At 39.4% G+C, this 27,761-nt stretch overlaps 1 long non-coding RNA gene across 1 annotated transcript in view; it reads left to right on the forward strand.

The window, feature by feature from the left end:
* Positions 1-26,701, forward strand: part of LOC120535122 — a 105,637-nt gene extending 78,936 nt beyond the window's left edge. The window contains exons 2-3 of the long non-coding RNA XR_005634856.1: positions 16,009-16,084; positions 26,671-26,701. This is a non-coding gene — a long non-coding RNA (uncharacterized LOC120535122). The remainder of the gene's footprint in view (positions 1-16,008; positions 16,085-26,670) is intronic.
* Positions 26,702-27,761: the final 1,060 nt, after the last annotated feature.

Consider the following 27,761-nt stretch of genomic DNA (forward strand, 5'->3'; position numbering starts at 1 on the left):
TTAATTAGCTGTTTTTTTTCTTGACACAAGTGCTGTATCTCCTGCAGCATTTCTTTTGCTGTTGGTTGCACTACATAGCATCTAAGGGTGGCTAACTGCATCAAATGTAAATGAATGAAATAAGTTATGAGTATGTGTGCTTCAAAATGGCACATTGTGACAGAATGACCGTGACACTTACTTCCATGTATACGCCTCATTCTCCATGATTGTTTACTTATTTAAGTCAGAATTTTCATCATATTCAGCACATTCTTTGCTTCATTTGTAACAGATGTCAGTCAGTCATTTCCCAACCCACTACATCCTAAAACAGGGTCACAGGGCTCTGCTGGAACCAGTCCCAGCCAGCACAGGGTGCAAGGCAGGAACAAATCCCCAGGCAGGGTGCCAGGCCACCACAGGGCACACACTAGGGACAATTTAGGGCTGCCTGTGCACCTAACCTGCACGTCTTTGGACTGTGGGAGGAAACCCACGCAGACACAGGGAGAACATGCAAACTCCATGCAGGGAGGACCTGGAAAGCGAACCCAGGCCTCCTTACTGTGTGGCAGCAGCGCTAACACTGCACCACTGTGCCGCCCGTAACAGATAACATTATGACTCAAATCAGTTTAATAATGAGCAGTCACTTACACTTTATCAAAGTGCAGGTGCCAGCTTAGAGTTACACTGTAGTTGTTGGTTTAGGCATTATTTACGTTTATCTGTTTGACTCTACATCACAATCAGTGCTAACAGGAGAGCCTTACCAATTACTTTTTCTGTGGTTTTCATTGGCATATAATCAACGGTCAGTTACAAATGTCTTGGTAGGTTTCAGCAAGTCATAACTTTGAATAAACTCAAGGATCTTTCCCCAAGGTTTTGGGTACTAAACATCTGAACATTTAGAAACTGGTTAGCTGATTTTTATCTTCTATTAAATACTATAAAGTTATGTATTAAATTACATTCTTGTTAACCGTTGAGACAATGTGGTGTATTGGACGAATATGTAATTCCTCTGTACTCTGTACATGCAACAATACTAATATTGCTATTTCTTAATTTTGAAATATGTGGCATAAATATGCAGAGCACACTTTCAAAGGAAGAATGTCTACAAAGTTACAGTTTGTATTGGTTTTTCACACATTTTAGTTTTGTAATGTTTACATTTATTTTTTCTCATTGTTTTGCTTCATATTGCACAATTAAAATAGAGTTCAGAAAAGAATTTAACTAACTCTCACAAAATGAATTTATATTTGGCTCATATGGAAACGGTCAGTATCATGTGTTTTGTAACTGGAGAAAAAGCCCCTTGCTGTCACTTGTCCCTGGGTGCACACCCAGAATGCCCTGATGGTAGATTTGCCCGTTGTATACCCACTAACACTACTGTCACTCCATCCATGCATCCAAACACATTTTTATTCAATTGTCACTGCCCCTTCCCTCTTTTTCCACTTCCATTCCTCCCACTCTATCCTTGCTCCATCATGTCCACTTACTCTCTCCCCCTTGTTTCTTTACTCTATTTTTCTCTGTCCTCCTGTCTCCTGGCCACTTCTGTCTTGATACTATTGATGCCACCGACACATATCCTTTTATCTTGATACTGTCTGTCCTCTCTCCACTAGGCATGCATGCTAAAGCCCCTCCTGCCCATGACTTAGTGAAGGTCAGCATATTCTATGGACAGAGTTTTGGACATCTGAAAGGTCAAATGCCCAGACTGATTTGGATATGTAGCGATCTCTTCTATCTTCCTTCTCTTTTGCTACCACCAATGCTGAGGCAAATTTCTTTTAAAACAGGATTAGCAGCACACCTGATAATCGTAGCTTGGTCTCTGCTTTCACCCCCCTCCTCAACCCTCCATCATCTCCACACTCGGCCTCCTTGACTGTTTATGACTTTGCAACCTTTTTTCAGGAAAAGATAGCTGTCAACAACAACAACAACATTTATTTATATAGCAGATTTTCATACAAATAATGTAGCTCAAAGTGCTTTACATGATGAAGAAAAGAGAAATAAAAGATAAAGTAAGAATTAAAATAAGACGACACTAATTAACATAGAATAAAAGTAAGGTCCGATGGCAAGGGAGGATAGAAAAAACAAAAAAAACTCCAGACGGCTAGAGAGAAAAAAATAAAATCTGCAGGGGTTCCAGACCATGAGACCGCCCAGCCCCCTCTAGGCATTCTACCTAACATAAATGAAACAGTCCTCTTTGTATTTAGGGTTCTCATGGAAGGACTTGATGATGGTGGTCATGTAGACTTCTGGCTTTTAATCCATCAATGTAGGAACATCATGGTGCTTTGATTAGGTGGTGGTGGCGCAGGTCGCCACCACAAAAAACCGGGAAAAGAAACAGAAAAGAGAGTAGGGGTTAGTACGAATTTTAGAGCCACCATGAATAGTTGTGATAATAAATTGAACAGAGTATTAGGGTTAAATTCAAATGAAGTTATGAGAAGGCCATGTTAAAGTAATGAGTTTTTCAGCAGTTTTTTAAAGTACTCCTCTGTATTAGCCTGGCGAATTCCTATTGGCAGGCTATTCCAGATTTTAGGTGCATAACAGCAGAAGGCTGCCTCATCCCTTCTTTTAAGTTTATCTCTTGGAATTCTAAGCAGACACTCATTTGAGGATCTAAGGTTACGATTTGGAATATAAGGTGTCAGACAAGTGAGATTATTTAAGGCTTTGTAAACCATAAGCAGTATTTTAAAGTCAATTCTGAATGACACAGGTAACCAGTGTAGTGACATCAAAACTGGAGAAATGTGCTCGGATTTTCTTTTACTAGTTAGGATTCTAGCAGCTGCATTCTGCCCTAGTTGCAAATGATTTATGTCTTTTTTGGGTAGTCCTGAGAGGAGTGCGTTACAGTAATCTAGCCGACTGAAAACAAAAGCGTGAACTAATTTCTCAGCATCTTTCAATGATATAAGAGGTCTAACATTTGCTATGTTTCTTAAGTGAAAAAATGCTGTCCTAGTGATCTGATTAATATGCGATTTAAAATTCAGGTTACAGTCAACAGTTACCCCTAAATTCTTTACCTCTGTCTTGACTTTTAATCCCCGTCATTAGATACAGGGGTCTTTCCAGACTGTCTTAAGACTGCTGTAGTTAAACCCCTACTCAAGAAAAATAATCTTGACTGCTCTGGTTTTGAAAATTTTAGACCCATTTCTAACCTGCCTTTCTTAAGTAAAATTTTAGAGAAGGCAGTTAAATAGCCATCTCAATAAACATGCTATTCTTGATAAATTTCAGTCAGGTTTTAGAGCAAATCACAGCATAGAAACTGCACTCGTTAAAGTAGTAAATGACTTGCGGGTAAATGCAGACAGAGGCCATTTATCTGTTCTCATCCTCTTAGATCTGAGTGCCGCATTTGACACCATTGATCACAACATTCTTAGAAATCGCCTTAGTCAATGGGTGGGCCTCTCTGGCAGTGTCTTAAATTGGTTTGAATCCTACCTGGTAGGTAGAAAATTCTTTGTGAGTTGTGGTAATTATAACTCAAAGACACATCATATTCTATATGGTGTTCCACAAGGCTCTATCCTGGGTCAGCTGCTCTTCTCAATCTATATGCTTCCGTTAGGTCAGATTATCTCCAGGCACAACGTGAGTTACCACAGCTATGCTGATGACACACAGCTGTATTTATCAATAGTACCTGATGTCTTACTTGTGTTTCTAGTTGGATGAATAGTAATTTTCTCAAGCTAAATAAATAGAAAACAGAAATTTTAGTGATTGGCAATAATGGAGACAATGAGATTATTAGAAATAAATTTGATGCATTAAGATTAAAAGTCAAGATGGAGGTAAAGAACTTAGGGGTAACTGTTGACTGTAACCTGAACTTTAAATCGCATATTAATCAGACCATTAGGACAGCATGTTTTCACTTAAGAAACATAGCAAAAGTTAGACCTCTTGTATCATTGATGCTGAGAAATTAGTTCACGCTTTTGTTTTCAGTCGGCTAGATTACTGTAACGCACTCCTCTCAGGACTACCCAAAAAAGACATAAATCATTTGCAACTAGGGCAGAATGCAGCTGCTAGAATCCTAACTAGTAAAAGAAAATCCAAGCACATTTCTCCAGTTTTGATGTCACTACACTGGTTACCTGAATCATTCAGAATTGACTTTAAAATACTGCTTATGGTTTACAAAGCCTTAAATAATCTTGCTCCATCTTATATATCGGAATGTCTGACACCTTATATTCCAAATCGTAACCTTAGATCCTCAAATGAGTGTCTGCTTAGAATTCCAAGAGCAAAACTTAAAAGAAGTGGTGAGGTGGCCTTCTGCTGTTATGCACCTAAAATCTGGAATAGCCTGCCAATAGGAATTCACCAGGCTGATACAGTGGAGCACATTAAAAAACTACTGAAAACACATTACTTTAACATGGCTTTCTGATAACTTCACCTTCATTTAATCCTGATACTCTGTATATTCAATTCATTATAATAACTATTCATGGTGGCTCTAAAATTCGTACTAACCCCTACTCTCTTTTCTGTTTTTGTTCCCGGTTTTCTGTGGTGGCGACCTGCGCCACCACCACCTAATCAAAGCATCATGATGTTTCTACATTGATGGATTAAAAGCCAGAAGTCTACATGACCATCATCATCAAGTCCTTCCATGAGAAGCCTAAATACAAAGAGGACCGTTTCATTTATGTTAGGTAGAATGCTGGGCGGTCTCGTGGACTGGAACCCCTGCAGATTTTATTTTTTCTCTCCAGCTGTCTGGAGTTTTTTTTGTTTTTTCTGTCCTCCCTGGCCATCGGACCTTACTCTTATTCTATGTTATTTAGTGTTGTCTTATTCTAATTTTTATTTTGTCTTTTATTTTTCTTTTCTTCATCATGTAAAGCACTTTGAGCTACATTATTTGTATGAAAATGTGCTATATAAATAAATGTTGTTGTTGTTGTAATGCATCAAGTTTATTTCTAATAACCCCATTATATCCATTATTTCCAATCACTAAAGTTTCTGTTTTCTCTTTATTTAGCATGAGAAAATTACTATTCATCCAATTAGAAACAGAAGTAAGACATTGTGTTAGTGAAACAACAGAGTCGGTGTCATCTGGTGCTAATGATAAATACATTAGATAAATTAGATAAATGTTATTAGTAGTCAATTCTCATAATTCCCACCAGCCAGTCTGCCCCCTCCTGCACACACAACGACCTTTTCCTCTTTCTCTCCTTTCTCCACCAGTTATGTTTTCAACCTCCTTTCTTGTCACTTTCTGCCAGCAATAATCAATTAAGTAAGTTTGTGAAAGCTGATTAAGAACTGAGAGACTTGTGTTACAGCAAAAAGGTTGACTCTTGCAGTGGGAACCAGAAGATAGCAAGTGGTAAACAATTACATTTAAAAGGTAATATTGAAATATAAGTTAATTTTAAAAAGTAGTACTGTATAATTCATTATGTAATGGATGCAAATATTTTACAATGTATAATGTAAGCATAACTAAGCTGGTAACTTTATATGTCATTCATATGGATAAACAAATACAGTGATTAGTATGTTCTGATTGTCTGCACTTTATTTAATAAAGAATGGTGTTATGCCTTTAAGTAGTGTCTTCAGTAAGAGTGGCTGATAAGTTAAAGCTATTACAAACTAAGATAAATGTATAACAATAAGGCCTCATTTACTGTTTTTAAGATAGCTGACATATTGCCAGGATTTTTCCTTTTGAAATTTAATATTCTCACACAGCAACCCACAGCAATTATTCTTATAAGAAAAATCAATCGGAAAAATGTGCCTAGTTGCTGATTACCAAAGAGATATAAAACCAAAGGCCACCAGCCTCCCCCTTTAAATCATAAACCTCATTTTTGAATATGCACACATGGACAGAAATGGCTAAATATGGAAAATTCATCCTACACTCGTGATTTACGTAACTGACAGTTATGTCTTGTTTTTTGGAAATGTGAATATACTGCATTTGTTGTTACCATTACTTGGTAAATTTGAATTATGTTACTGGTTTAATATATTGAGTACTTCATAATGTTAAACATAAGCAGTCAAGTTCTACTCACTAATAAATATAAAAATAATTTAATACTGGCCAAAACCTAAACACCCAATGTCATTTGAACACTACCCGTGTAATTGCCACTCATCCATCTTACTGTAAACTGCAACCAGAAAAGGGCCACGAAACAAATTAAAATATGGCTGTAAGCAACAATGGCTCCTAGTCTTGTCAGGCTACGATATGCGAGTAAACTGTCATTTTATGACAGTTCTGATGAATTCTTCTTTTGTGATTGTGAATTTTTGGTCAGTAGAATAGCTACAGTCGTGGCCAAAAGTTTTTGTCAGATGTTTCTATGATACACTGAAGTAGAATTACAAGCATTTCATAAGTTTCAAAGGCTTTTATGGACAATTACATTAAGTTTATGCACAGAGTCAATATTTGCAATGTTGACCCTTATTTTTCAAGGTCTCAGCAATTCGCCCTGGCATCCTGTCAGTCAACTTCTGGGTCAAATACTGACTGATGGCAGCCCATTCTTGCATAATCAATGCTTGGAGTTTGTCAGAATTTGTGGGTTTTTGTTTGTCCACCCACCTCTTGAGAATTGACCCCAAGTTCTCAATGGGATTAAGGTCTGGGGAGTTTCCTGGCCATGAAACATCAAAATGTTGATGTTTTGTTCCCCAAGCAACATAGTTCTCACTTTTGCCTTATGGCCGGTGCTCCATCATGCTGGAAAAGGCATTGTTGGTCACTAAACTGTTCTTGGATGGTTGAGAGAATTTGCTCCTGGACCATGTTTTGTTACTATTCTTGTAATTCTACTTCAGTACACCATAGACACATCTGACAAAAAGATCTAAAAGCACTGAAGCAGGAAACTTTGTAAAGACCAATACTTGTGTCATTCTCAGAACTTTTAGCCACAGCTGTATATTAGTCATGCTTCAATGACAATGTCTGGGAACACCTACAGATGTTGTTTTTTCTTTCTTCAGTTTATCTAGACTTTTTATTTTTTTATCCTCCCCAGCCATCTGACCTTATCATCGGACTCCTCTTTAGAGACTGTGAACTTGAACCTGGACACAGGCAGACAGACATCGTTGGTTCCACCACACACTTGTTTATTTACAAATATTTACAATTAAAGTCACGTGCACAAACCCCAGTGCCTCTTGCACCAATTCCCCCAACTGTCCAGGCCTCACAAGTCCAATGCCTTTCTCCTGGCCACCTCCCGTCCTCTCTCTCAGCTCCGTCCTCTTCCACCCGACTCTCGCTTCTGACTGGAGGGAGGCGGCCCCTTAAATGAGAACCCGGATGGGCTCCTGCTGCTTCCCGGCAATCAGTCCTAGCCACACCCCAGTGTGGCGGAAGTGCCGCTGCGCACCCGGAAGCCGTCCGGGTGTCCCCAGTCGTCTTCCCCCCAGCACTTCCTGGTGTGGCGGAAGTGCTGGGCCCCAGGGTTCCTCAGGCACCTGGACCCCCAACATAACCAGGACGGACGCCCCCTCGCGGTCTGGAGGAGGCACAAGCCGGGACCACAAGACTTAAAAATCAATTCTATATAAGAACTCTACTTCTCTATTAATTATATATCTATCTTTTGTATGTATGTGTTACGTATTGTACTTATTATATAACATTCAATGTGACATCAATCCAGCCCACAATCTTTCTCAACAGCACATAGTTCATAGAGGTCATCCCAGATAGTAGTGTCCTGAAGAATGTTACACCTTCACCTTACCTGTTCTAAGAAGGTTCCTCCCTGTTATGCCTTCTATCACTGTGCCTTTTCAATCATCCAGCCCAAAATATCGACCACCCACTCCAGTCTTTAAAGCAGTCGGAGATGGTTGCAATCATTCCATTGTCCTCAGTACTTTATTGTTAAGCAGATCAAGACTCATAATCATGATCTTCAGCTCTTCATGGTCCTGTCACTCTGCACACCCTTTTACATCCCCCAGGCTATGCACACTCCACATGCACCTTCTGATCCTTCATGCTGTTTTGTGTGCTCACCCTCTTTAACGATCTTACCATGCCTAATGTACCATTCACCTTTGTCTTAAATAACAATCCAGGGAAACCTCACCCAATCCCTGATTGTATCTCATTGCCCTTAATTACACAAATGGCAGAATCCTTACCTTCCAGTGCATCTCCTGATGGTGGTATTTCCCTTATTAACTCCATCTCACTTGGATGCACATGCCCCCTAACATACATGCGCATCTACATGCCGGCATCAAGCTTCCTACGTGGTCCCTTGACTCTGCACTACTCCACACAATGGCACATCCCAGAGCACATCACACTCTCTCTCCACATCACAGTACCAAAGTGCATCACCCCATTTCTACTTTGGGTTAGCATTATACTTTATAGCTATGCTCTTTTCTTTAATTTCTGGAGTTGAACTGCCATGTCATGTCACAGGTATTTTTTAAAATGTCAAATAAACAGTAATTGTAAGATGTAGAATTAGTTGCTGGAGACATTCTTTATTAACTTAGTTACAGAAGCATAAGCTACAGTACTTTGTTGTCCTCATCACTGAAGCATTTCCACATTTAAAACAAACAGAAATGCAAATGTGTTTTCTATCGGTATACAGCAATCAAGTCAGGCAAAAAGTCAAACACATCACGTAGAGTGGTGGCAACAGAAGGGTAAAATGCAGAAAGATGGCCAGACAATGGCACCTGCACAGATATAAAAAGTTGGTAGAGTGGGTGAAGTCAAGGTACCATCTCCTTTATTAGACTGTCTCAACTTCGACATCCTGCTAAAACAATAAAGTTCTTTATGGCAATGTGGCAAGTCACCATTGTTTCACATTTTATTTTCATGTCATTATGAACAGCTTGTTCTCATTGTGACTCCAGGTTAGCAGATGCAATGCACTGTGCTGCGCAGATAAACATGAGCCACCACTAAACTCTGAGTTGCTGTGTGTATGTGGGGAGTTGATCCAAGTCTTTTCCTAATATGATACAGGTACTGGAGATTCATTTTAATGCTAATTTTAAATGTAATCCTGCTAAATTTATGTGGATACAACCTATATATGAGACACACCTTAAAGGGGGTCTTTGAGGAAACTAATAGTCATTGTGGGCCTTATGTAACAAGTTTTGAGTATTAACGAAGCAAGTCAGTTAAAAAAGACCCCAAGGGCTACGGGCCATAAGTCTGACACCCCTGCTGAAGCTTGACTTGTAGTGATGTAAGTATTTTGCTTGTGTTTTATAATTATTTTAAGTCACCTTGTAGCTCCCAGGTGAGGTGCAGAATTCAGGTTGAGAACCACTGTGTTTTCTTTTTTTTTGACTCGGCTTGCTGTGTCTTGCTCATCAACATGCTACTTTAAACAGTGAGATTTTAATATTTACTACAGCAAAAATTCTACAAAATGCCGAGAGGATAGATTAGTTGATATTTGAATGTTTTTCAGTAAACAGCATAAAGTAAATCTCTGTACTATATGTTTTGCCAAAGTATAGTAAACATTATTTTAAAGAAGTTAAATAATGTTTTTACATTATGTGGAAATAAGATTCATTTTCTTCTTCTTCTTCTTCGTTCAGCTACTCCCGTTAGGGGTCGCCACAGCAGATCATCTTCTTCCATTTCTTTCTGTCCTCTACATCTTATTCTGTCACACCCACCACCAGCATGTCCTCTCTCACCACATCCATAAACCTTCTCTTAGGCCTTCCTCTTTTTCTCTTGCCTGGCAGCTCTATCTTTAACATCATTCTCCCAATATACTCAACATCTCTCCTCTGCACATGTCCAGACCAACGCATCTCACCCCTCAGACTTTGTCTCCAAACTGTCCAACTTGAGCTGACCCTCTGATGTCCTCATTTATAATCCTATCCATCCTCATCACACCAAATGCAAATCTTTGCATTTTTAACTCTGCCACCTCCAGCTCTGTCTCCTGCTTTCTGTTCAGTGCCACTGTCTCCAAACCATATAACATAACTGGTCTCACTACCATCCTGTAGACCTTCCCTTTCACTCTTGCTGATACCCGTATGTCACAGATTATTCCTGACACTCTTCTCCACCCATTCCACTCTGCCTGCACTCTCTTTTTCACCTCTCTTCCACAATCCACATTACTCTATACTGTTGATCATAAGGTATTTAAGCTCATCCACCTTTGCCAACTCTACTCCTTGCATCTTCACCATTCCACTGACCTCCCTCTCATTTACACACATGTATTCTGTCTTGTTCCTACTGACCTTCATTCCTGTCCTCTCTAGAGCATATCTCCACCCCTCCAGGGTCTTCTCAACCTGCTCCCTACTATCATTACAGATCACAGTGTCATCAGCAAATATCATAGTCTATGAGGACTCCTGTCTAATCTCGTCTGTCAACCTGTCCATCACCATTGCAAATAAGAAAGGGCTCAGAGCCAATCCCTAATATAATCCCACCTCCATGTTGAATGTATCCATCAATCCTACTGCAGTTCTTACCACTGTCACACTTCCCTCGTACATATCCTGTACAACTCTTACTCGGGGGAGTAAATGCTAACATTAATTTTATTTTAATTGTTTTCATTTTTATTACTATTTAATTTAATATTGTTTCTTTGTATCAGTATACTTCTGCTGGATTATGTGAATTTCCCCTTGGGATTAATAAAGTATCTATCTATCTATCTATCTATCTATCTATCTATCTATCTATCTATCTATCTATCTATCTATCTATCTATCTATCTATCTATCTATCTATCTATCTACATACTTCCCTGCCACTCCCGACTTCCTCATACAATACCATAGCTCCTCTCGAGGCACCCTGTCATATGCTTTCTCCAGGTCCACAAGACACAATGCAACTCCTTCTGGCCTTCTCTATATTTCTCCATCAACACCCTCAGAGCAAACATCACATCTGTAGTGCTCTTTCTTGGCATGAAACTATACTGCTGCTCACTAATCATCATCTCCCTTCTTAACTGAGCTCCCACTACTCTTTCCTATAACTTCATGCTGTGGCTCATCAATTTTATCCCCCTGTAGTTACTACAGTCCTACACATCCCCCTTATTCTTAAATATCAGCACCAGTACACTTCTTTTCCACTCCTCAGGCATCCTCTCACTTTCCAAGATTCCATTAAACAATCTGGTTAAAAACTCCACTGCCATCTCTCCTAAACACCTCCATGCTTCCACAGGTATGTCATCTGGACCAACGGCCTTTCCAGTGTTAATCCTCTTCATAGCTGTCCTTACTTCCTCCTTGCTAATTCGTTGCACTTCCTGATTCACTATCTCCACATCATCCAACCTCTTCTCACTCTCGTTCTATTCATTCATCAGCCTCTCAAAGTACTCTATTCATCTGCTAAACACAGTCTCCTCGCTTGTGAGTACGATTCCATCTTTATCCTTTATCACCCTAACTTGCTTCACATCTTTCTCAGCTCGGTCCCTCTGTCTAGCCAATCGGTACAGGTCCTTTTCTCCCTCCTTAGTGTCCAGCCTCTCATACAATTCATGATACGCCTTTTCTTTAGCCTTCACCACCTCTCTCTTCACCTTGCACCTTATCTCCTGGTACCACTGTCAACTTTCTACATCTCTCTGACTATCCCACTTTTCTTTACCATCCTCTTCCTCTTTATACTTTCCTGTATAAGACTCATAATATTATATTTTTCATGGTGTGTTAATATAGGAATATAGGATTAAGATGAGATGCAGCTTTTAAAAGAAGAAAATATGCAAACAAGATTGTAGAGCTCATAATGGAAAGGCTAGGTTCCCAGTTTGGCATGACTGGGTTAGGCAAGTATTTTCAGAAAGGTTGTTGGCAGCTTTCAGATAAAGAGTAGTCTAAGGGCATGTGGGAGTTGTGCAAATATAAAAGCAAATGCTTTTGTAGTGCCATGACTATAGATTGGCTATTTTAGCTGTGCATAAAGCACATACATTATATGCTTGTAAGGAAGTATAAAATAAGTGATTGGACCTTTTACAGCTAGCATGACTATAATCTTTGTTGAAATCTCACTGACAAGTAACAACGCAATTGGCAAGTTATTATTTGTACAATTGTAGCATGATGCAATTCTTTCTTCATGTAAGCTATGTGATCCTATGTATCATCCTCATTTACCAGTACTTTCCAATAGAATTACCTCCTTGACACATTATATTAAATAGTGGGTCTGAGAACTCTTTTGTGACAGTGTTGTTAAGCTTGCCACAGCAGCATCCCAACCAACAGGAGCAACTCAGATGGCTTAAAAAGAAAAGGCTGTAAACTCTTTAACTGCTCAAGGCAACCCACCTGACACAAAGCTTGCTCTGTAGACATTTTTTTTTACATTGTTCAAGTTGTATGATTTCATTTGCTTAACTCCTATTGTTTGATATGTCTGGTTTCTCTGCAAAATAAACATTTAATGGTTAAGGAAAAATAAAGTTTGTTTTTACCTATTTCAAATGACTTCATGCTCACTGACGTTAGTAATTGCCAAAAGGGCAGGGATTGCTTTCCTTCCCAATTCAGGTCATGTGGAGATGCAAGGGGACACCTTGGGCAGCCATCACAGTGGTGAAAACCTGGGTTTATCTGAAGGAAAGGTGAATGGTGGTAAGATGTAGCCCTAGAAAAGTGAATCCAATCACTGATGAGGTTCCCAGGGGTAAGCATTGCATGGTGTGTATGTAATAGAAGGTTAATAGGCTAAGGTATTGTTCAGGGACATTTCTTGCTCTTTAATTACAAAAAAGACTTATATAGTGCTTTTCATGAAAAGCAACAAATACATACAGGGTTAAAAGTAATGTACAGTTATCATGTGACTACAGATTTAACTGCTCATAAAAAAATTTAAGCTTGAACATGAGTATATGAAAGGACATACAGTATATAGTATTGGTGGTATTTGGCTTGATAGCTTTTGATACAGCTACTTTACATTTATAGAAATGAACTAGATTATTTACTGAAGATCGAAGTATGTGTCCGATTGAAACATCATAACTACAATAAAATTGGCAAGGTAATTTACCATGTGCATTTAATATTATGTACAAAATACAGCTGAATGGCTATCATACTATTTACTTTAGATATTAATACTTTTGAAAATTTTTGAAGTTTTCCATATTCTGTGGGAGACACTAGAGTGTAGAACAGCAAAGAAACGGAGTAATGTATTATGTGTCTAGCCAAAGTCCCCTTAAAAATATTGATATTAGATCTGAGAGCCACATTTGATACCATTGATCACAATATTCTTAGAAATTGCCTTAGGGTGGGCTTCTCTGGCAGTGTCTTAAATTGGTTTGAATCCTACCTGGCAGGTTGAAAATTCTTTGTTAGTTGTGGTAATTATACTTCAAAGACCCATGATATTCTATATGGTGTTCCACAATGCTCTATCCTGGGTCCGCTGCTCTTTTTGATCTACATACTTCCATTAGATCAGATTATCTCTGGGCATAATGTGAGCTACCACAGCTATGCTGATAACACGCAGCTGTATTTATCAATAGCACCTGATGACCCTGACTCTGTTGTTTCACTAACACAGTGTCTTACTTGTGTTTCTGAATGGATGAGTAGTAATTTTCATAAGCTAAATAAAGAGAAAACTGAAATTTTACTGATTGGCAATAATGGATATAATGAGGTTATTAGAAATAAACTTGATGCATTAGGATTAAAAGTCAAGATGGAGGTAAAACATTTAGGGGTAATTATTGACTCTGACCTGAATTTTAAATTCATATATTAATCAGATCACTAGGACAGCATTTTTTCACTTAAGAAATATAGCAAAAGTTAGACCTCTTATAACACTGCAAGATGCAGAGAAATTAGTTCACGCTTTTGTTTTCAGTCGGCTAGATTACTGTAACGCACTCCTCTCAGGACTACCTATAAAAGACATCAATTGATTGCAGCGAGTGCAGAATGCAGCTGCTAGAATCCTAACTAGGAAAAGAAAATCCGAGCACATTTCTCCAGTTTTGATGTCACTACACTGGTTACCTGTGTCATTCAGAAGTGACTTTAAAGTACTGCTTATGGTTTACAAAGCCTTAAATAATCTCGCTCCATCTTATATTTCAGAATGTCTGACACCTTACATTCCAAATTATAACCACAGAATTAGAATTCCAAGAGCTAAACTTAAAAGAAGTGGTGAGGCGGCTTTCTGCTGTTATACACCTAAAATCTGGAATAGCCTGCCAATAGGAATTCGCCAGGCTAATATGGTGGAGCACTTTAAAGAACTGCTAAAAACACATTACTTTAACATGGCTTTCCCATAACTTCATTTTAGTTTAATCCTGATGCTCTGTATATTCAATTCATTATCATTACTATTCATGGTGGCTTCAAAATCCGTACTAACCCCTATTCTCTCTTTTGTTCTTTTTCCTGTTTTCTGTGGTGGTGATCTGCAGTAACACCACCTAATCAAAGCACCATGATGTCCCTCCATTGATGGATTAAAGGCCATAAGTCCATGTAACCGTCATCATCAAGTCCTTCCATGAGAAACCTGAATATAATGAGGACTGATCATTTATGTTAGGTAGAATGCCTAGAGGGGGCTGGGCGGTCTCATGGCCTCAGAATCCCTGTAGATTTAATTATTTCTCTAGCCATCTGGAGTTTTTTTTTTTTGTGTGTTTTCTGTCCTCCCTGGCCATCGGACCTCACTTTTATTCTATGTTAATTAGTGTTCTCTTATTTTAATTCTTACTTTGTCTTTTTTTCTCTTTCTTCATCATGTAAAGCACTTTGAGCTACATTATTTGTATGAAAATGTGCTACATAAATAAAGGTTGCTGTTGTTTGGTGGACATAACTTGAGAAGAAAAAGAAGGCCGAGTAATGGAAAACAATTTAATGCTTTAATATATTTTCTCCAGGTCTATGTTTATTTCTTCTCAACCCGAGAAGCTTGTGGAGTTTACATTTGACACTACAAACTGAGTGCTAGCAAAAATAGATGACAGAAACAATTCAGGCACACCAGGACAATATTCAAAATTGGGAAACCATTTGGAAAAAGGCTGATATGCAGGTACAAAGTATCAATGCCACAAATTACTTAATGCAGAAGGGGCACAGGGCTAGCAGACAACTGGACAGGTTGGATTTACATGTGACAATAATGACCTTATGAACCTACTTTAGAAGAGAAACCACACAGATTAGTGGAGAGCCTCTTTGAATGGCAGTGTTGTTATTTATGCTTATGATGTTAATAACTCAGTGGAGGGGGAGAAATTTAAGTTAATCCAACTGGTGAATATATCCTATTGTACAATGAAAAGCATTTTCTGTTAGTTCCACTGATGTAGGAAGATGCAGTGATTAATGTAGAACACAGTATAAAGAAACACCTAACAAAATTACTAAATAATTACTCAATAAATATATATATAAATAACAAATTAAACAAATACATTATCAGGTATAACTAACATAAATCAGAAGTAACAAGTCAGTTAAGTGAATCTCTATTGAATTAACTGATTGGTAGTGTGGGTGCTTACATATTAGATTTTTGGTCACAAAACAAAAATATGGTTGCATCTGAGTCAGCAGTTTAGTGGTTGGAAGTAAAAACTATTTGAAGTCTGGGGTCTTGCATCCAATGCTATGATCACACATGCTGGACTGCAGGATGCTCATAGTTTGATTAGTTGTGTTGGGTCTTTTACAGTGGAAATGTGTTGTCTTCTGGTTTCTCTTGCCAGTTAATCAAGGTGGTGTTCAGTGCGAAGGCTCTGAGGCTTTTCTACGAGCTTCAGAGAGATCATGACATTGACAGCTGGCTGAACTAAAGCCTTTAAACAACATTATCAAATTAATAATTCCTTTGCCAAGGTGGATTGTTTGTTAATGGTGTCCTGTTTTCATCTGTTTACTTTGTAGGCAAACAGTTTTGAGTCCAGTATGTTTTGGATGTGGGGCCATGACTAGCCACTTGAAGCACTTTATGATGATAGAGGTGAGTGCTACAGGCCAGTAAACATTCAGTTAAATCAATCTGCATTTCTTTAACCCTGAAATGGTGATAGTTGGCAGCAAGGGTTTCCTAGCATTAACAGGTGGGACTGTACTACAAGTTATGGATGGCAGTTAGAATGAATGTATGAATTCTGGGGATGCCTGGGGCAGCTTAAGTGGAAAAGCATCAGGACTTTCAAACAGCAATCTTATTTTCAGAAGTACGTCCTAACTTCAAAAGTAATACAGTACCTGTTTAGAGTGTAAAGGTCATTTGCCGCTAGTGGTCCAGTGGCTCAGAAATAAAGCAAGGATAGTTCTTTAATTCAATGTTTAGTTGCGAATCTAGGAGTTTTTATTTCTTGGGGTATTATATATAATAATCAGTTTGTAAACTCACACATTGTTTCAGACTATCTTAGGCTACTTATTTTTAACAGTAAATGCCTGTTCTTCTAATTGGGATAGGGAAAAGTCTTTCATAAAAAACTATTTTTTTTCCTAAATCGGAATACTTAATATCTGTGAGACCATAAGCTGTGCAAAAGATCCAAATTCGGAGCTGTCACGCTTCAAATCCATAGCCACAAGGTCTTTTAGACTTTTAATAGTCAATAGTTTTTTTTGTTTGTTAAATAGTGCATATATATATTTAAAATAGATTCAAATTCAAAGTTCATCAGTTTAAATTCAATACCATCTAAGATTGTGCCCCTTGGTTATTTTATTTGTTTTTCTTTTTTCTGTTATAATTGTAAGCTTTTTCTTACTTAATTTTGGCTTGCTCTTCAACAATACATTTTACTTACATATGTGTAATGTTTGATTTTTTTAAGGAAAATGTGACTCCCTTATTGTTTTCATCTCAACTATGGGAAGCTTTAATGATTTAATTAATGGACCACATCATATTTTTATTATTAAACAAAAGGAAACACAACAACAAAAATTACTAAGATCAGTTCTGAAATTAGTGAAACAGTATTGTTTCTTCATAACTTTACAAAAAACAACTAAATACAGTAAATAAGTAAAAACAATTGACATAGTGTTTACTTTTTAAATACAAGTAAAGCTTATCAGTTGCTGCTTCACATACACAGCACTCTTTATGAGTAAGTGGATAAAACAGTCTTGATGTTTACAGACATAGCTGAAAAAAATTGGTACACTTGCATTTTATTCAAACAATGCACCAGTTGTACTAAAAAGTATTGACATAGTTTTATAAGTGGAACAAAACAAAAAAGCTGGGAAAAGAGCTCAGTTCTTGTTTTTTGTACAGAGAGTTTCAGGTGAAAATTGTTGGAACCCTTCAGAAGTTGAAGCAGTCTAACATTTTTGAATGCTTATCACAGGTAGCTTTAATTCTGTCATCAATTATTCAGCTAGTTTAAGCAACTCATTTCATTGTTTGAGATACACTAAACATGGTAAAGAAGAGCAAAAGCAGAGAGTTGTCTCAGGAGGCAACATGGACAGTAACTGTTAAATATGATCACCCTAAAGACAAGAAACCATCTGAAAAAGCGTGATGTTCATTTGACCACTGTTGTGAAAATCATCAAGAGGTTTATGACCCATGTGACTGTATGGGCCACATGGCAAAAGCTAACTCAAGACTGAAGAGAAAGACTGTTTGAATGATGAAGAAAGAGCCAAGGAAAACTTCAAAACAGGCCCAAGCTACCCTTCAAGCTCAGGATGAATAGAGAGAAACACAAGTTCTCGAGTTTTACACAATGCATGCTGACATGCTGCAATCCTTTGAGCGAAAGTCCTTTGGACAGATGACACAAAACAAGAGTCTTTTGATAGTTCACACCAACACTGTGTTCAAAGTAAAAAAAAAGAAACAAAGAACACAATCCCTACTGTGAAACATGGAGGAGGCTTAGTGATGTTTTGTGGTTGCTTTGCTGCCTTATTGAATCTGAAATGAAATCAGAATCAGTCTGTGTATGTGGTGAAGCATATAGCCCAGTATCAGAAAGCCGTGTTTAAGTTAAAACAGATCTCATAAAACAGCCAAGAATGGAGGAGAAAAAACATGGGGCCATTCTGAAGTGGCCCGTTCTGAATCCATTGAACAACTGTGGAAAGAGCTGAAAGTCAAAGCTGGGAGAAGCTGCCCACCAGACCTGATTGAACTGAAGAAGAGTGGGCAAAATGAACAACTGAGAAGTGGAGAAATCTCACTTTGTGCTACAGGAACCACTTGATGGGAATAATTATAGGCTGTGTTACAGAATATTAGGTTAAAGGTACCAATATGTTTGTGCATGCTATTTTCATTTGTTTAATATAATATATTTGGTTATGAATCAAAATCAAATGTTGTGAGAATGATTCTTTAACAGTCCCCTAATAGTTAACACTGGATTATTCCAAGCTGTTTTAGAAGTCTGTGAATAACATTTTTAAGTATGTACAGTATGTATTAACTATATACTGTATATATAAAATTACTAGCTGTGTTTTAATTTTTAAAGACAATGGGCCTCGGTTATAATGCCATCAGTTAATCAGATGTATCAAAAGTATTATGTAAGAATTAGTATTTTTTGTACCAGGAGCTAATATTATTCATTCACTGAACCTCTTTACTTGTATGCATGCTATATACAGTACATCAGTAAAACATTTGTGTTATAGATCAGTTACTGCTTTTACTTGTGACTGACCTTTTGTTTTGCTGATTGTCATTGTATTATACAATTTTGCAGGAAACTGTATTCTTTTTAATTGAAAGAAAGTAAGTAGTGGGAATAATGGGAATTATAGGTATAAATGTAATTTCTCCTGTAGCACATCTTGTCATAATGGTATCTTCAATCACAATTTTAAGTAATAGTTGATGTGTAATCTTTACAACATTTTGAAGGATTTAAATCAAAAGCAATGCACAAATTGAAACAGGTAGTTTATGAAAAAAATAGTTTACCTCAAAAAAAGTGGGGAACTAAAAACTGATGAGATCATGCCACAAGTGGAGAAGTGTTAATATCTCTAGATCTTGTTCATGAGTAAGGGAAGAAGCGAGTGGGAGATCGACAGGTGGAACAGAGTGGTGTCGGTAGTTATGCGAACTATGTACCAATTAGTTGTGGGGAAGAAAGAGCTGAGCCAAAAGTCAAAGCTCTTGATTTGCTGGTCAATCTATGTTTCAATCCCCTTACCTATAGTCATGAGCTATGGGCATTGACTGAATGAAGTAGATCACGGATACATGCAGCAAAAATGAGTTTTCTCCAGAGGTGTTTGAGCCCAGCCTTAGAAATAAGATGAGGAATGTAGACATTTGGGAGACTCAAAATAGAGCTGGTGCTCCTCTGATTCAAAAGGAGCTACTATAGATGAGTTAGTTGAGGCATATGTTTAGGATGGCTCCTGAATGCCTTCCTGCAAAGGTGTTTTGGGCATGTACAATCAGGAACAGAGCCTGGGCTAGACCCAGGGTACATTGGAGAGATTATATCTCTTAGGTGGCCTGGGAATGCCTCAGTATACCTCTGGAAGTGTTGAATGAGGTGGAAGGGAAAAGGTACATCTCTGCATCTTTGCTTAGACTGCTGCCACCACAACTTGTCACCTGGATAAATGGCAGAAAATGAATGAATGGATAGATGTTTTTTCTCCAAAACCCATAGCCAGTCAGTAAAGTTCTAAAAATTAATTGTGTTTTAATGTAATTGATACAAACAACAAAAAATTTTACAGGCTGCACATGCAATGAACATTTTAAGAATTTTCTAGAAAAGAACAGGTGAAAAGAAATAATATCGTGAAATATGTACTTGGCCTATTTCTCTTCTAGCCATGGCATGGGGGACTTGTTAACTGTGGTAAAGTAACACTTATGGTCAATCACAGTCACAGCGAATAGCAGGAAATTGAGCAGTATAGTGAAATTGTTGACCACATCTTATTTGAGCTTCATCTAGCTTTCCTTTGTCCACATGACAGCTCATTTTCCATGCAGGTCACCATCCCATCTCTTTTTACTTTGCAAGGCACCACCCCTTCTTCACTCACCACCAGCTCCATTTCTTTGCATGATTGTTGGCATGTTCTTGAGAGTTATAGCATGGTTGCTAAAAGACATCTTACCTTAGCTGCTCTTTAGTTTGCTTCATCCACTTCACAGCTCTATATTGAATGCCACCCAGTCTTTTTTTGTGCAGGACACCTCATCTTCTTCACTAGCCATGAACCCATTTATCTTCACAATCAGTTGTCAGCGCTGAGCCAAAAATGGATGCACTCTACTAGCATAGCATGCTCATTTATGGTATTATTATCAACAATTAAAAAACACAGACCGGCTAAATTTTCTTTTTTTTTAATAATGCCAACAACTTTCATTCAGATCAGTCAAAGCATTTTTAAGATTTGGGGATATTTTGATTTTCTGTTGTGGGGGTGGGTTACCCCTAAATATTGATACATTGAAATGTCCTTTCTTAGCAGATACCTACTGACTTGGATGAGCCATCCTTTAAAATTTCAGCCTTTTGACTAAAGTGGAAATAGTGTGTTTGTTAATGAGTGAGTGAGTGTGTCAGCTTTGCATCTTATACAGTATATACACCGAACAGTCACAACATTAAAATGACCTTCCTAATATTGTGTGTGTCCCCCTCATGCCACTAAAACAGCCCTGGTTCGTCAGGGCATGGACTCCACAAGACCTCAGAAGGTGTCCTGTGGCATCTGCCACCAAGATGCTAGCAGCAGATACTTTAAATCCTGTAAGTTGAGAGGTGGCGCCTCCATGAATCTGACTTTTTTTTTTAGTACATCCCATAAACACTTGATTGGACTGAAATCTGCAGAATTTGCAATACAAGCCAACACCTTAAACTCTTTGTGATGTTTTTGAACATTCCTGAACAGTTTTTACAGTGTAGCAGGGAGTGTTATCCTGTTGAAAGAGGTCAGTGCTATCAGGGAATACCAATGCTATGAAGCATGTGATCTGCAACAGTCTTTAGGTAGGTGGTACATGTCAAAGTAACATCCTCATGAATGCCAAGACCCAAGGTTTCACTGCAGAACATTTCCCAGCGCAATAAAAAAACTGCCTCCACTGTCTACCCTTGTTCTCACAGTGCACCCTGCTGCCATCTCTTCCTCAAGTAAGCAGCACACAAGCACTTATCACTAGAATCCCTGAAGCCTACGGAAAAAAACGTAATCTCGGGCCACCTTAAATTCCTTCGAACCTCTCCATTAGCGTCTTTTGTTTTGAAAATGCGTCGATCACCACAAGCAGCAAGCAGCCTGTTATCCCATCACCCACCGGCTCAGTTGAAGTTGAACAAAAAGTTCTCCCAGTTCAAGTCTGTTTATCTAGGAGTGAGGTGCCTTGAATTGTATAGGGTATATCGTTATTTGGAACACATGCATTTCATGTGTGTTCTGTGTCCAACGATCAAGGTAAATGTAGGATGACATGAAATGCAAGGCAAGAAATGTTGAACACATAACTAAAACAAAAACTTTTTTCATGTTATAGTACTAATGATCCTGAGGATTGGCATTTCCCTTGCCCGGGGGAGGGGCTCGCTGGTGACCTTTGACCACCTGGCCCAGCCGGGCTCAGCCTGAAGGAGCAACGTGGTTCCACTCTCTTGTGGGCCCACCACCTGCAAGAGAGGCTATAGGGGTTGGGTGCAATGTGATACGGGTGGTGGCTGAAGGCGGGTGCTCTGGTGTTCTGACCCTCGGTTGCCGAAATTGGCTCTTGGGACGTGGAATGTTGCTACCTCTCTGGCGGGGAAGGAGCCTGAACTGGTGTGAGAGGTTGAGAGGTAACGGCTACATATAGTCGCACGGTCTGGGCTCTGGAACCATTCCTCTTGAGAGAGGCTGGACTTTGTTCCACTCTGGAGTTGCTGTGAGTGAAAGGCGTCGAGCAGGGGTGGGCTTGCTTATGGCCCCCCGGCTCAATGCCTGCACGTTGGACTTCTTTGCTGGCCATGGATTGTCCATAACTAACACCATGTTTGAGCATAAGGGTGTTCATAAGTGCACTTGGCGCCAGGATGCCCGAGGTCGCAGCTCGATGATTGACTTTGTAATCGTGTCATTGGATCCGCGACCTTATGTCTTGTACACTCGGGTGAAGAGAGGGGCTGAGCTGTCAACTGACCACCACCTGGTGGTAAGTTGGATCAGATGGCGGGAGAGGCTGCTGGACAGACCAAGGAAACCCAAATGTATAATGAGGGTCTGCTGGGAACATCTGGCGGAGGAACCGGTCAGAAAGATCTTTAACTGCCACCTCCGGCAGAACTTCAGCCTCATTCCGAGGAAGGCGAAGGACATTGAGTCTGAATTGGGCCATGTTCCGAGCCTCCATTGTCAAAGCAGCAGAATGGAGCTGTGGCCGCTAGGTTGTCTGTGACTCTCGTGGTGGCCATCAAGTTGAAGAAAGAGTCCTATCGGGTCTGGTTGACCAGTGAGACTCCAGAGGCAGCTGAGAGTTATCTATGGGCCAAGCGTGTGGCAGCATTGGCTGTTGCAGAAGCAAAAACTCAGGCATGGGTGGAGTTTGGGGAAGCCATGGAAAACGACTTTCAGTCGGCACTGAGAAGGTTCTGGCAAACCATCAGGTGCCTCAGGAGGGGAAAGAGGTGCTCCACCAACACTGTGTACAGTGGAGATGGGGTCCTGCTGACTTCAACTGCAGACCTTATTGACCGGTGGAAACCAGGGTGGTGGTCCCATTTTTTAAGAACGGTGACCGGAGGATGTGCTCCAACTATAGGGGGATCACACTCCTCAGCCTCCCTGGAAAGGTCTATTCCGGGGTGCTGGAGAAGAGAGTTCGGTCGAAGGTCGAATACTGGATTCAAGAGGAACACTGCGGATTCCATCCCGGCCATGGAACATTGGGCCAGCTCTACGTCCTGGCCAGGATCCTGGATGGGGCATGGGAGTTTGCCCAACCAGTCCACATATGTTTTGTGGATTTGGAGAAGGCATTCGACCGTGTCCCTCGAAGCATCCTATGGGGTGTGCTCCAAGAGTACGGGGTACAAGACTCATTGTTACGAGCCATTCAGTCCCTGTACAGGAGGAGCAGGAGCTTGGTCCACATAGCTGTTAATAAGTCGGACTCATTTCCTGTTGAGGTTGGAATCCGCCAGGGCTGCCATTTGTCACCGATTCTGTTCATAAGTTTTATGGACAGAATTTCTAGGCACAGCCAAGGAGCAGAGGGGGTCTGGTTTGGTGACCTCAGAATCTCGTCTCTGCTATTTGCAGATGACGTGGTTTTGTTGGCTTCATCGGACAGTGACCTCCAGCTCTCACTGGAGTGGTTCACAGCCAAGTGTGAAGCAGCAGGGATGAGAGTCAGCACCTCTAAATCAAGGCCATGGTTCTCAGCCGGAAAAGGCTGGGAACACATTACTGCCTCAAGTAGAGGAGTTCAAGTATCTTGGGGTCTTGTTCACGAGTGAGGGAAGAATGGAGCGGATGGATGACAGACGGATCGGTGCGGCATCTGCAGTAATGCGGGCTCTGCAACAGTCCATCGTGGTGAAGAGAGAACTTAGCCAGAAGGCAAGGCTGTCAATTTACCAGTTGATCTATGTTCCTACCCTCACCTATGGCCACGAGCTTTGGGTAGTGACCGAAAGAGCAAGATCGCGGACACAAGCGGACGAAATGAGCTTTCTCTGCAGGGTGGCTGGACTTTCCCTTAGAGATAGGGTGAGGAGTTCAGTTATCTGGGAGAGACTTGGAGTATAGTCGTTGCTCCTCCACATTGAGAGGAGTCAGTTGAGGTGGTTCAGGCATCTGGTCAGGATTATATCGCCTGGCTGGCCTGGGAACACCTCGGGGTCCTCCCAGAGGAGCTGGAGGAGGTGGCCAGGGAGAGGGAGGTCTGGGCTTCCCTGCTTAGGCTGCTGACCCTGCGACCCGACTTCGGATAAGTGGTGGATAATGGATGGATGGAGTACTAATGACAACATTTTGACATGAAGTATATAATGTGTGAAGACTGAAGTCCAAATATCAAATAAACACTTTTACAAAAGGTACAAGTATTACAAAATAATTGTGCTTTTATTCAAGAATATAACCAAAGAAAAAGAAATCAGGTACCTTCAAGAAAGGTTTGTTGACTTGCTGCCTGATATATCTCACCTCTTGACATGTGCCACTGTAATAAGATAATCAATGTTATTTAATTCACCTGTCATACTACATGTAGTGTATGTATAGCAGCTTTAAACTTCTTGGAGTGATTATCACAAATGAAGAAGACACAGCACATTTTAGCCCTTGTCAAGAAGGCTCCCTAGTGCTGCATTCCTCTATTTGTGCTCGAAGTTCTACATGTGTGCCACTCACTAGCAGCAAGACATCCTGGTATGACACCTGCTTGGCTCAAGATCTGTTCAGGACATACATAACACTTACTGCCTTGAAAATGCAAATAAGATCATCTTGGTCAACCTGCACAGTCATTTTTAACTGTCCTCCATCTTACAAAGAGTACAGGGCCATTGATACTGGTAACAGTAGATTCAGTGAAAGCTTCTATTCACAGATCACATTATTACTGTACAGCTAATCATACCAACAAATATTGTAACAAGTGCTGTTTATACAAATATAGTATATATTATTTGTGTGTATTTATACTTTTTGTGTGTCTTAATTAGTTTTATATTGTTGTGAACTATTCTGAGGAGACCTACAAGTAAGAATTTCATTGTTCTGAGTACACATGACAGTAAGCTTGAACTTAATATAAAGTAGTAAGGCACCAAGGTTTGATAGTATACATTTGAACTTAAAACATTTTCTTCTAAAAATTCCCATCGTGTTAGAAATGTTTCAAGACACATTAACTTTAAGCTATTTACCCTTTTTTTACTTAATCTAGGGTAAATTTCTGAATCCTATCATCCAAGTACAATGTGAAGTGAAGCAAAATGACACATTTTATTGGCTAACTGAACAAATTACAATATACAAGCTTTCAAGGCTTTTACAAGTGCAATTCCTGTTCATTTGAAACCTAAGGTCATTAGTATCAAAAACACCCTTAATCTGAAACATTGTGTTAAAGGGGTCACTATGATACGTAAACATATTTGAGAAAGTAGTTATATTTGTGGGTGGCATGGTGGCGCAGTGGTAGTGCTGCTGCCTTGCAGTAAGGAGACCCGGGTTTACTTCCTGGGCCCTCCCTGCATGGAGTTTGCATGTTCTTGATAAATTTCAGTCAGGTTTCAGAACAAATCACAGCACAGAAACTGCACTCGTAAAAGTAGTAAATGACTTGCGGGTAAATGCAGATAGAGGCCATTTATCTGTTCTCATCCTCATAGATCTGAGTGCCGCATTTGACACCATTGATCACAATATTCTTAGAAACCGCCTTAGTCAATGGGTGGGCCTCTCTGGCAGTGTCTTAAATTGGTTTTAATTTGGTCTGGCAGGTAGAATATTCTTTGTTAGTTGTAGTAATTACAACTCAAAGACACATGATATCCGATATTGTGTTCCACAAGGCTCTATCCTGGGTCCGCTGCTTTTCTCAATCTACATGCTTCCGTTAGGTCAGATTATCTCAGGTTACAACGTGAGCTACCACAGCTATGCTCATGACACACAGCTGTACTTATCAATAGCACCTGATGACACCGACTCTCTCGATTCACTAACACAATGTCTTACTGGTATTTCTGAATGGATGAATAGTAATTTTCTCAAACTAATTAAAGAGAAAACTGAAATTTTAGTAATTGGCAATAATGGATTCAATGAGGTTATCAGAAATAAACTTGATGCATTAGGATTAAAAGTTAAGACGGAAGTTAAAAACTTAGGGGTAACTGTTGACTGTAATCTGAATTTTAAATCGCATATTCATCAGACCACTAGGACAGCATTTTTTCACTTAAGAAACATAGCAGAAGTTAGACCTCTTATATCATTGAAAGATGCTGAGAAATTAATTCACGCTTTTGTTTTCAGTAGACTAGATTACTGTAACGCACTCCTCTCAGGACTACCCAAAAAAGACATAAATCACTTGCAACGAGTACAGAATGCAGCTGCTAGAATCCTAACTAGGAAAAGAAAATCCAAACACATTTCTCCAGTTTTGATGTCACTACACTGGTTACCTGTGTCATTCAGGATTGACTTTAAAATACTGCTTATGGTTTACAAAGCCTTAAATAATCTCGCTCCATCTTATATATCGGAATGTCTGACACCTTATATTCCAAATTGTAACCTTAGATCTTCAAATGAGTGTCTCCTTAGAATTCCAAAAGCTAAACTTAAAAGAAGTGGTAAGGCGGCCTTCTGCTGTTATGCACCTAAAATCTGGAATAGCCTGCCAATAGGAATTCGCCAGGCTGATACAGTAGAGCACTTTAAAAAAACTGCTGAAAACACATTACTTTAACATGGCCTTTTTATAACTTCACCTTAACTTAATTCTGATACTCTGTATGTTCAATTCATCATAATAATTATTCATAGTGGCTCCAAAATCCGTACTGACCCCCACTCTCTCTTCTGTTTCTTTTTCCGGTTTCTTTGTGGTGGCAGCCTGCGCCACCACCACCTACTCAAAGTATCATGATGCTCCAACATTGATGGACTGAAAGCCAGAAGTCTACGTGACCATCATCAAGTCCTTCCATGAAAACCCTAAATACAAAGAGGACTGTTTGATGTATGTTAGGTAGATTGCCCAGAGGGGACTGGGCAGTCTTTTGGTCTGGAACCCCTACAGATTTTATTTTTTTTCTCCAGCCTCTGGAGTTTTTTTTTTTTGTTTTTTCTGACCACCCTGGCCATCGGACCTTACTTATTCTATGTTAATTAATGTTTAACTTATGTTTATTTTTAATTGTGTCTTCTATTTTTCTATTCTTCATTTTGTAAAGCACTTTGAGCTACATTTTTTTGTATGAAAATGTGCTATATAAATAAATGTTGTTGTTGTTCTCCCCGTGTCTGCGTGGGTTTCCTCCAGGTTCTCCGGTTTCCTTCCACAGTCCAAAGACATGCAGCTTAGGTGCATTGGTGATCCTAGTGTGTGCTTGGTGTGTGGGGGTGTGTGTTTGTGTTCCCTACGGTGGACTGGCACCCTGCCTGGGATTTGTTCTTGCCTTGCGGCCTGTGTTGGCTAGGATTGGCTCCAGCATACCTCATGACCCTGTGTTAGGATATAGCGGGTTGGATAATGGCTGACTGAGTTATATTTAATTTACTGAAATGCTTCAAGCTATATAGCAATATGGGGCTAAACATTTTCTCTGAATCTTTATGCTTTATATTTTGTGCTTATTGCAGCAATGTGAGCAACATCATTTAGTTTGTACAACTACTGCATTAATGAGGTGCAGAACATGGCACAGACTGAAGACTTGTATTTTTCACATTTAAGTTATACCAAAAGAATTCACACCTGTCTTGTATCTGTGTTACATTATTCTTGGCAGACATATAAGGCATGTCTGGTATGTTAAAACCAAAAAAATAACTTGAATTTAATCCAGTATAATTGACTTGGTAAACCGGGCCATGCTCATTTTATGTACTTTGTGTTACAGGTAATGATGTAAGGTGGATAAAGAAATACTTTTAACATAATGTCCTAATGGTGTTTTTACTATACAGTGCTTGGGCAGTAA

The sequence above is a fragment of the Polypterus senegalus genome, chromosome 9 (genome assembly GCF_016835505.1).
Source record: "Polypterus senegalus isolate Bchr_013 chromosome 9, ASM1683550v1, whole genome shotgun sequence".
In the NCBI taxonomy this organism is placed as follows: Eukaryota; Metazoa; Chordata; class Cladistia; order Polypteriformes; family Polypteridae; genus Polypterus; species Polypterus senegalus.